At 39.2% G+C, this 12,185-nt stretch overlaps 1 pseudogene; it reads right to left on the minus strand.

The window, feature by feature from the left end:
- Positions 835-10,800, minus strand: LOC102170837 (annotated as a pseudogene).

The raw sequence follows: 12,185 nt of genomic DNA on the forward strand, positions 1-12,185 counted from the left end.
TATATAAGAGACAAACAGAGCTCCCAGCCCTCCCCCATGTGAGGATACAGTAAGACGTGTGTGACCAGAATGGACCCTGCATGTCCACGGTGTGGAAATCGATTTCTGTTGTTTTTAAGCCTGCGATATTTTGTTATAGCAACCCAGAAGGACTAAGACAGCATCCTAACAATCTTTAGTCAGGTCAGTAAACCTCATGCTATTTATACAAAGGTGCAAAGCATTTGTATTGTCTGGTGTAACACTGTGATAGTTGGCTGACAGGTCGTGGCTGGGTTTCATAAAGAATCCTGAGAATTCAGTCTTCTTGGTAGCATGACCAGAACCATGAACAATTGTCTAATACTTTGATTCTAATAACTTGACCCAAAATACTTGGCTGTGATTCTTACATAATCTCTTAATGGTCTTCATTGTAATGCCAGCTTCTGCTATTTGTGACTAATTTTAATAGGAGCTTCATTCCCTCAATGTAGGGGTGGATTTTCTTTTGATTTTCTATTAAGTGAAGATAAAAAAATGTTAAGAAATTGCCCTCTTAGATTTGACATCTCTACAGAGTCTGTGTTTATTTTTTTAAGAGGAGACCAATTTCACAGAGCATGAATTATGCGGAGAGTGGTAGGACGGGGGTTCAGGATTGGGAACTCAAGTACACCCGTGGCAGATTCATGTCAATGTATGGCAAAACCAATACATATTGTAAAGTTAAAAATAAACAAATAAATAAAAAATAAAGAGCAAAAAGAAAAGAAAAAGCTATAAATTTTAAAGAAGCTTGCTATGGGATAGATCATTATGACCACCTCAGAGCTGGATGGGATGGATGTGGTTTTAGCACGTGTTGTTGATTTGGCACAATAGGATCTCGGTATAAATGTCAACTTTCCATGAATCCCTCTGCAGGCACTTGAACAGGTCATAAAAAACAGAATGACGAATATCTTCATCGCTGGACACCAGGGATGGGAGTTCTGACCAGAATATGCGATCCTCGGTCAGCCGCCTTATTGGAAAAATAATCTGAATACCCAAGGGATAATGACTTCTTATGTGTTTTATTAGTATTTGCTTTTTTTTTTTTTTGCCTCTAATTATCAAAATAAGATTTGGGGAAGACATACGAATATAAAACTCTCTAGATATGGATTTTGGAGCCAGCCTATGAGAAAACTAAGAGAAATCTAAAATTTAGAAACATAATTCAAGTTTAGTTTTAATTTTCTCTTTTCTTCCTTCCCACTCTCATCCTTTGAGTTGAAGAGAACAGAGAAAGAAGACAAGTGGAATTTGAATAGCAGATGTCCTGGGTTACTTTGAAGAAAATGCTCATCTGGGAAATTCTGTTCTCTAGTTCTCTTACTCTTGAAAATATTTCAACCACTTGTGCCCAGGAAGAGGCAAGCTTTTGGTGGAATTGTGTGCAATGCAGGGAAGGCTGCACATGTCAAAAATTGCAGTGAAATCCTGATTCCTTTACAGTAGAGTCTATCACTATGAATGATTAGGCTCTCGCTTTATGTAGTAGCAGTCTAGTATATAGAAGTCATAAATATTTTTACAAAATGAGGTATTTCCAAACTCCTTATGCATTACAGAGGTCACCTCTTTCATTTATGAACAAAGTGAGAAAGCCCTCTGCAGGATGCTCACTTGGCTGAATTGCCTCTCTGAGTTCTTGAAGTTCTTTAACTTTTTTCATATTCTCTCTGGCATTTGATAGGATAGTATCTGAGACTTCTTTATTTCTCTGCAGGTCTGTGACTAGATAGTACAGAGGTCTATCCAGGAGTACAGTAACATGAATATCCACTTACTAAGGTCTTCATTCTAAGAAACCAGAAGAAACGGTCGGTCTCATTAAAATAATCATAATTCAGTGGTTTTCGTAACACGTGATCTTTGCTCAGAGCAGCTGACCTAAAAAACTTTTGGTTTTTCTATGTGTATACAGAGATATTTGAAGGTAGTAAAAGTTGCAAAACTATAAAATGTAAGCTATTAGTTCACACTTTGTGAATTATTAAAACTCTAGGTTATGTTAGGAACTAATTCTTCTGATGAGGTCTAATTTATAACATGAAGAATTTTGTTTTTTCCTCTGAAATTCTATGACCACTCTGTGAGTTCTTTTATGTTGTGTATTTTCGTGAGAGAAATCTAAGTATTTATGGCAAGTCAGTACGTGCCTGCAGTGCCTGACCCAGGAAAGAGGGATTCCACCTGTGCCCACATCACTGTCACCCAGTGATTCATTCATATTAATGAATCAGATGAGTCATTTGTATTGATTTTTGATCAGTAATTGTTTTATGATATTACAACAAAGAGACAATGAAGAACACTTGACATTCCTAAACAGGCTTCTCTCCTCAGCTGATCCCAACACCAGCCCCCTGCTGATATCAGAAGAGTCTGTTTTGTTGACATGTGTCCAGGCAGAAAAGGGCACAGCATTGTCTTTAGTAACAGCATCAGTGGGATTCACAATGGAGGGTTCCCCCTGCCTCAGTTCACTACTACTAGCAGAATTGAGCCTGAAAATCCCAGGGCCTGATGTTCTCTAGTTAATATGCTTGATTTCTTTACAACCATGAACTGTTTTAGTGGTAAAGAACAGAGAACTGAGTAGGATTAAATATAGTAATGCACATAAAGTGCTCAGTAAAATGTGAGGTCATGTAGTAACTCTCAATAAACTTTAAATTTAAGCTTATTGAAAAACTCCTCCTCTTTTTCCTCTTTGACCTTTTCCTTTACTTGATCATCCTCATTATTAATGAACTTAGTAGAAAATAATGCTGGTATCATAAAGAAAGTTGTAGAGAGAGAAGATAGTATTTTGAGGGAGGATGCATGTGAAAATATTTTAAATAATGTTAGGAAGAAGGATAATGCAGGAAATCAGAAAAAAAGAGATTATAACTGTGAAAATTTGGAGCTTCCATAAATGATTGAGGCTTGATATGTAAACAGTGTTGTCCTCAGAAAAGAGGCAATCGTGGCCATGAGAAGCAAAGCAATGTTTACAGGCTGTTGTAGAAGAGACTTACAAATTAAGAATAAAAGGTGACAGAAGAGTCATTGAGAATGACAAATGAAGCAGGTGTCAGAGAAGTAGAAGCAGAATCAAGAGCCTTGAACGGCAGATGCGGTGGCTCAGGTGGTGCAGTATAGGACTCCCACGTAGGAGTCACTAGTAACAGGGAGTACTGAAAACTGGAGTGTGTTTCTTACATATTCATGAATTTTTCAGTCTTATATTTTACACATGGAAGTTCCCATTCATTTCCTGTTTTCGTACAGAATAGTGTCTGATGCATTGGTTGAACTAAACTTGTCTGCATGGACATTTTATAGATCTGTTATTTATTTTGCTACTACAGATCTTTAGTCATCCCTTGATTTCGCTCATGCTTCATCAAATGCACAGTATAATTTCTTTTCAATTTCTTACCGTTCCTCCACCTTTTCCTGCATGTACATTTACCATTACCTCTACTAATCTGAAGCCTGGTAACCTACATACTGTTTCATTTGATCCAGTAAAAAACCCAGGTGAAAGACTCACGGTCATCTTGAGGTCTTTTTCTCTTTCTTCGGGAGTAGGGATGATATTGGTACGGCAGCACTTGGTGGCATTGATACAGTACTGTTTGACCTGGGCATATTTTTCATCCTGAAAGTGATCAGGCAATTAGTTAGGGTTGTTGGGCATTCAGTAGATGAACCCATTACAGGAACATTAACATGTTTGACATTTGTGTAATTTTTTTTAACAGAGTGCATTACAAAATTTGAAAGTCATTCTTTTCCTATTTTTCTATACATTGTCTCTTAAAAATGATTTTACATCTAGCTATTCTATGTTCAAAATGTTCCCTTCACTATTTTATTATTCTCTTTTCTTTTTATTTTTTTAGTATTTGACCCAAATATAGTACTTTGGTACCAATACTTGATGCTTCCCAGGTGATGTAGTGGTAAAGAACATTCCTGCCGATGCAAGAGATATAACAAGACTCAGGTTGATCCCTAGGTGAGAAGCATCCCTTGCAAGAGCATACAGGAGCATACTCCAATATTCTTGCCTGGTGAATCCTATGGACAGAGGAGCCTCCTGTTGCAAGGGAGTTGGACACAACTGAAGTGAATTAGAATGCATGCATGCACCTATATTTAACCATTTAATCTCTTGTTTACTGTGGGTTTGAGCCAATATATTCTCTTATAGAGAGTTATACAGTTATGACTTTGACTTATCTCTGAATCCACACACCAAAAACCTTAGTGTTCTTCCTAGGTGCAGAATACAATGTTGTTTATGGTGACAAAATGGTAGGTCATAAAAACATGGCAAAAAGTTATAGGAAATACTAAGCAATGGACTGAGAATAATAAAAGTAGAAAAATGTAGCTAACACATTGATAGAGAAAAGCTAATGTGTAGCGAAATCTATGAACATTTAAAGAGATTACTTGGAAGAGTTGGAAAAAAAATGGACAGTCAACAATGGAGGATGAAACAAAAACTAGTGAGTAAAAAGAACTACGCGAATTTAATAGAAACCTTTAGCACCGCCTTTTATTAGCTATCTGCTCTACTGTGTACTCTTTGATTGACCTGAAAGAATTAACATACAACTTTTAAATACCTTCATCAGAAAGAGAATGATTGTTTCCAATTGTAAACACTCCTATTGTAGATCTTAAACTGTTCACTTACAAATCTTAAAACAATTTTTAGCATTAAAAAAACTACCATTATTCATTTTTGTGACCGGATTTTAGCTTTGTTTAACGTGTTCCGTCCACTCAGTTCACTGCAGAGCAGTTCTCATTTATTGTCTATTTACACTGAGCCTGGAGAAGAAAGCCCAGTGAGACACTGAAGCACCAGAAAATCAACATGCTTCCCTTTCCCCAATCCCACCTTAAAGTGTTTTATGTCAGGTAGTATTGTGGACTGAATATGTGTTCTTCAAATTCATGTGTTTGAGCCCTAACTGCCAAAGTACTGTGTTTTGAAAAGGGTTCCAACATAATGGGATCCCACAGACTTAGCCCACCAGACTCCTCTGTCCATGAGATTGCTCAGGCAAGAATATTGGAGTGACTTGCCGTTCCCTTCTCCAGGGAATCTTCCAGACCCAGGGAGAGAACCCAAGTCTCTCACATTGCAGGCAGATTCTTTACCATCTGAGCCACCAGCAAAGCCCATTAAGGTTAAATGAGCTCTTAGGGTGGAACACTGACTCAATAGATTTAGTGTCTTCATCAGAATTCTCTCTGTGTCTCTGTGTCTTTTATTCTCTCTCTCTTCCCCACCCACCACCCTGTGTGAGGATGCATGGAGAATCCAGCCTGGGAAGAAATAATTCTCACCAGAACTTCACCTTGCTGGCACCTTTATCTGGGACTTCTAGCCCCCAGAACTGTGAGAATTATTTCTGTTGTTTATTCTACTGTTTAAATAAATTTCTGTTGTTTATTTCACTGAGTCTATTGTATTCTTTTTGGCATTCTTGGCTGACAAATACAAAATCATTTATTTTGGAAATTTACAAAAGAAAAGGAATGAAAGGAAATTGAACAAGTTATTGCACTTCTTAGGAATCTTTGAGATTTCACAAAACTGATCCTTTCTTTGATTTCCACATCTTAGGATCTGATGATTTCTTTGCACTAGAGCCTGTGTTATATGAAGTTTGGCTGATGTAGCCTTCTTGTTGAAAGGACAATATAGCTCAGTCACTTACGTGAAGGTTCCAACTGGGAGCCTGGCTGGCTACAGTCAATGGGATCACAAGAGTCAGACATGACTTAGCAACTAAACCACCATCACCACAGTACTTACAAACTCATTGAACATTATGTTGGAATGGGTAGCGATGTCGCAGGACAGCATGGTGGTGTTGAGAAACAGATCTCTAAGGGATTCCAGGGGAATGTCAAACATGTCAGGACAGCAGATCGGGCATGTTTTGCCTTGGCACAGGAGCAGATTAGACATGACCAGCAACAGTAGCAGGCAGGACCCTGTTTAAATAAAACATGAGCCATTCTGAGTTGATCTAGTCACCTGAGGTTATCAAATCCATCCTGTGGTGGGAAGCCTTCTCTTTCCCTGTTCCTCTGAGCAGGAGTGGTGCTGTAGAAGCTGGGATGGGGAAAAAGGAGGGCCTTCCATGTAAATTTACATGGATGATGATATTTGCACAGATAGATAGTTGGAGAAGTAGGATACTTCCTGTATTTTTGTATTGCTCCCAAAGTACTTCTGTGCTCTGCAAACATTTGGAACTTAATTCTGAGACAGAGTGTTTGGGCCATTCTTTTAAGACAGTTTAATGTTGGTATTCTGCAAATCTGAGCATTGAGGCCAATTAGAAGTTCCTAATTTTTAGACTCTACGTTGACTAATGCTTGCATTTTAGACACTGAAATGACAAGAAAAGTCCAATTGATCTGTGTGGTTTACCATCACGCTGGGTTAACAGTAAACACATGACTGACTGATCGCTACTATTGACTAGAAAGAGAATACTAAGAGAAAAAGGATACTTTACTTTGGATCTGCTCACTCACCTTAGTAACTTCATGCATGTCTTTGATACTTTCCCATAAGCTTAAAACATCTTAAAATTTGTGTTTCACTGTAACCCTGTGAGATAGCCTTAATCTTCACTATGATCATCAAGTTATGTTAATGAAGATGCAATGACTTGGAGAGGGCAAGTAATTTTCCCCAAGTCCCATTATTAGCAGATGCAGGTGACTGGGCACCAATACACTCTTCTGTTCACTTCCTGATGTCACATCACACATGCCTGTGGGCTCTTGGTCTGCATGTGTGTAACCAGGACCACATCCAGAGCTTGATGACTGTGCTTAGGAGAAAAATATTTTGTCTTTGACTGCAAAACAAAGTGACCCTAGAACATAGGTTTTATCCACTTGTCCTGCTCTGTCTATAAAACACTCACTGTTACAGTCTCTGACAATTATCAGGGTGGGGGACTGGTTCTCCTGGCTAGCTTTTCTTCTAGGCACCTTGACAGCTCTTCTACTTTTATTCATCTTTAATCTTCTTGTTACATTTGTTTCTTCAATAAAACAGCAAATAAATCTCCAAATTTAATAGAAGAATATTACCTGGTCAGCACCCAGGATAACGTCATTGGCTCTGTGAACAAAGCCTGCCCTTTACTGACTTAGACTTTTTAGGGACAAAATTTATCTGTCTGGTCAGGAGTACATTCTGAGAAACCATGGGGCTTAGTTTTTGTAACTATTTCCAAACATCTCCTCTTTGATAGGAGAACTAGACCTTCATGCTCCCATGATGTATTATAATATTTCAGGAATTATTCCTGGCCCTACATTTGGCCAACAGAAGCATAAAATCGTAGACTCTTGCAAGCGTGATTTTAATATTACTTTTCTTGTGCATCCTTTTTAAGTAAGCAGAATTTAAGACTGAAGTGAGCAAGAACTGAGTTTGGACAAGAGAACTGATAAAGTAGAGATTTTATCCTCGTGAATGAGATGGGAAAATGATTCTTTTTCCAATTTACCAGAAGAGTGGTAATTTACTTAAGGATAAGATATTAGCATTTACTAGGTTTTCTCTGCTCTTAGTTAGTTTAAAGGGGGAAGGTATATAAGAATAAAAAGTTCATTTAAAACAATGGAGTATTACTCAGCTATTAAAAAGAATATATTTGAATCAGTTCTAATGAGATGGATGAAACTGGAGCCAATTATACAGAGTGAAGTAAGCCAGAAAGAAAATCACCAATACAGTATACTAACACATATATATGGAATTTAGAAAGATGGTAATGATAACCCTGTATGCAAGACAGCAAGAGACACAGATGTGTAGAGTGGACTTTTGGACTCTGAGGGAGAGGGAGAGGGTGGGATGACTTGGGAGAATGGCATCGAAACATGTATACTATCATGTAAGAAACGAATCGCCATTCTATGTTTGATGCAGGATGCAGGATGCTTGGGACTGGTGCACGGGGATGAGCCGGAGGGATGATGTGGGGTGGGAGGTGGGAGAGGGGTTCATGTTTGGGAGCTCCTGCACACCCGTGGTGAATTCATGTCAATGTATGCCAAAACCAATACAGTATTGTAAAGTAAAATAAAGTAAAAATAAAAATTAAAAAAAAACCTGAGAATTAGATGCAAAAAAAAATGATAAAATAAAATTAGGTGATGGAAATAAAAGAAGTGGTTCTCAAAAGGAAGACATATAAGTTGGAGAAATTTGGGACTTTATCTCTCATCAACTAAAGAGTTTATTGTGACAGGCAAGGAGAATAATAGCTTGTATACATAGACATAATTGTGTGCATATATTTCTGTGTAAGTATACATGTTTTATGCCTAAATATATGCTTAATTCCTTCATGGAACTTTAGACTTTATAAAATTCGAGTTTATAAGAGACAGTAAATATAGCTGCTGCTTCTGCTGCTAAGTTGCTTCAGTCATGTCCAACTCTGTGCGACCCCATAGATGGCAGCCCATCAGGCTCCCCCGTCCCTGGGATTCTCCAGGCAAGAACACTGGAGTGGGTTGCCGTTTCCTTTTCCAACGCATGAAAGTGAAAGCGAGGTAATTCAGTCGTGTCCGACTCTTCGCGACTCCATGGACTGCAGCCTACCAGGCTCCTCCAACCATGGGATTTTCCAGGCAAGAGTACTGGAATGGGGTGCCATTGCCTCCTCCAAGTAAATATAGCAGAGTACCCTAATTCCTAATGCAATTGATCATTTATTGGTAGATAACTATTTGATTGTTTTTTCTGTTAAAATGTTATTCGTGTGTTTTCTTTGGTATCACATATATTAAATAATTGGAATAATACTGCTTAAATAATAACAAGATCAGCATGGCACCGGCCCAAGGATGATGCACACATTTGTGAAGTCTTCCATATTTTTCTGTAACAACTTCGAGGGTTGAGATTGGAAGGAAGGTGGCAAGGAGGTTAAAGAAAGAGGGGACATAGGTATACCAATGGCTAATTCAAGTTGATATTTGGCCGAAAGCAGTACAGTATTGTAAAGCAATTACACTTCAATTAAATATCAAGTAATTCAATCATTAAAACTGTTATTGGGGATCATATAACAGGTTCACATATCCATTGTATGACTAAAGAGGATCTGACTGGAAACTGATGGCATCAATTATCATTGGTTAATGATTCATTTGAACTCTGGGAGTTGGTGATGGACAGGGAGGCCTGGTGTGCTGCCATTTATGGGGTCGCAAAGAGTAGGACATGACTGAGTGACTGAACTGCAATGAGTGATTCATTAACTTTATAGTTGAATGAGAAAAGTAAACTAACAAACACTATTGTCTGTGATTCAGTGCCATAGCAAGCTATAATCCTTGTCTGCATTCGCTTTTAGGTGGTACAGTGCCCAAACTTTGAAACTGAGCCTGTTCCCAGAAGCGCAGTCATGAGTCCTGCCCAGGGTGTTTGTTCCTGATGCTGGAGGCTTCTGTTCACTGGTCACTAAGGCTGAAATTTTCTCTCCTGAGCATTTTCTGGTTCTATCACGTGCACAAGTTTTTATATTTTGATTTTTAATTCGATTCTCTTATTGTTTTGATCAGACTACCAACTCCCTTTACAATTTATTTTTCAGACTCTTTTGTGCTTTGATTTTTCTGATGCTCATTAGTGTATTTGCTTCCATGCCTACCTCTCTGAGTAGTTTTCAGCATCTACATAAACCCTACCCTATTCTCTGATGTCTGGATGTTGGGGTTTAGCATCAGCATAATTTTATGAGCTTCATTTTCCTTCTGGTGCAGTTTCCGGTATACAGCTTAAGCTGGTTGGCTCCCATCTGGCTTGTTCGTGTTGTCTCCAAAAATTAGAGAACTCTGCTTTCTTTCTAGGCAATACTGCCCCTTGTTTGGATACCATTGCTAATTTTCTGTGATTTCCTTTCCTGCCCCATAAGCTTTGTCTTTCTCAATCTACTGTAACTTGAGTACTACGTGTCTCTATGTTGGATTTTTAAAGGTTACATATTTTCATGTATAAAAAATTAATAAGGTCTGAGGATCTAAGTTTGAGCTTCATGATCTAATTGTGAGATTGAAAAAGCTCTGGGAGTTCGTTATGGACAGGGAAGCCTGTGTTGCCACAGTCTATGGGTCACAAAGAGTTGGACACCGCTGAATGACTGACTGAACTGAAGAGAGTGGAACTTACCTGTGTTCTCCTCAAAAAGCAAAAGATAAACATGTGTGGTGATGGCAGTGTTACTTAATAGAAAGGGAAACTCGTTTCTAACACATGTACAAATGGGGGTGGACAAGATGACGGAGGGGTAGGTGGAAGTGGGGTACACCTCTCTCCACCGATGCATCAAGAACATTCAAAGATACAGCAGTTCTCACAGAAGACCAGGGGAACACTGGCAGGACTCCCTGAATAATGAGAAGGAATATTTGGATCCATAGAGAACTCGGTAGGACAAAGGAAAGAAGGGACAAGGAGGAAGGGGAAAGAAGGAGGAGAGCAAGTGGGACCAGCCTGCACCTGGAGGAGAAGGAGCTGAAGCGCAGGGAAAAGATCCCCGCATCCATGGCCGTCCACTGGGATGGGAGAGGCATTTGAAGCAGTTGGGGAGTGAACTAATTATCTGGGACAGTCTGAACAGAGTGAGAACCACATAGGCAAGCCATGCTGCAGCCTTTCATACCTCGGACAGAGTTGTAAGTCCACTGGTGTCCACGGAAGCTGGGAGCTGGAGCCATGGGGATTGCAGAATGATCCCAGGGTGAGGACTCCTGTTGCTCGTGGGGAGTCAGCCTGATGGGATGGGATGGGATGGAGGAAATCTGCTGCATGGAATGCTTCTTAAGGAAAGCCATGAGGCCATTAAAGTAGTGTTCTACTGCCTGTGGAGTAGAGCTATCTCTTTCTCCATTCTGGTACCTGTAGGCTGAGCAATAGAGAAAGACTTCAGTGAGGGTGTCCTTGAGTGCCTGATACACTAAGCAATGGAGAATTTTGAATGTCTGTATACCTGCCCCTACCCTATTCTCTGGCCAAATTTTGGGTTTTAGCATTGAAATGTTTTTTGAACTTAAATTTCTTCTGGTAGAGTTTCTGGTTTACAAATAAAGCTATTCCTTCACATCTGGCTCGATCTTGGTGTTTCAAGAAACTTTGAGAACCTTCCTTCCTCTCAAGGCAATATTGCCCTTTACTTTACTAACATTGCTGACTTCCATACTTTCATTCTTGACTAATATGTCTTTCTCTATTCATTATAACTTTAGTAGTATGAGTCCCTGTGTTAATATTAATATTTATAATAAATTTTAACCTGATGCAGTTGAGAATCAAAAGGACTACAGTTACTACAGTAGTAATAAATTACCCCCAAATTATAATCCATTAATGCTCCCATTTAAAACTGATTTTCTATCTATATATTATTCAGGTCTCTTAACTCATTTTCCTTCCTAGGTAGCTCAATTTTGAAATGAAATATAGAAAACAATGGAGTGGTAAACTCAGGAAATTACCTTCCTTTGGATATGCCTCATTAGTAAGTATGCATATATTAGGGTTTTTTCCCCCAGTGGGGCTGTTCTTAGTAAATATCATAGCTCACTGTGGGGTGATTGCTATTGACTGAAGAATGTACACATTGAACTGTAATTGTCAAACAAGTGAGTGGAGATGAAGAAATTAATGCCAGGAAGGGGCAGGCTTTTGTTGTTCTAGAAGGAAAACCTTGCTATGTCTCTCAACTACAGTCTAATCTTCAGATTTATTAAAACTCTTACTTTCCCTCAGTTCAGTTCAGTCACTCAGTTGTGTCTGACTCTTTGCGACCCCATGAATCGCAGCACACCAGGCCTCTCTGTCCATCACCATCTCCTGGAGTTCATTCAGACTCACGTCCATCGAGTCCGTGATGCCATCCAGCCATCTCATCCTCTGTCATCCCCTTCTCCTCCTGCCCCCAATCCCTCCCAGCATCAGAGTCTTTTCCAATGAGTCAACTCTTCGCATGAGGTGGCCAAAGTACTGGAGCTTCAGCTTTAGCATCATTCCTTCCAAAGAAATCCCAAGGTTGATCTCCTTCAGAATGGACTGGTTGGATCTCCTTGCAGTCAAAGGGACCCTC

This window comes from Capra hircus, chromosome 18 (genome assembly GCF_001704415.2).
Source record: "Capra hircus breed San Clemente chromosome 18, ASM170441v1, whole genome shotgun sequence".
NCBI lineage: Eukaryota > Metazoa > Chordata > Mammalia > Artiodactyla > Bovidae > Capra > Capra hircus.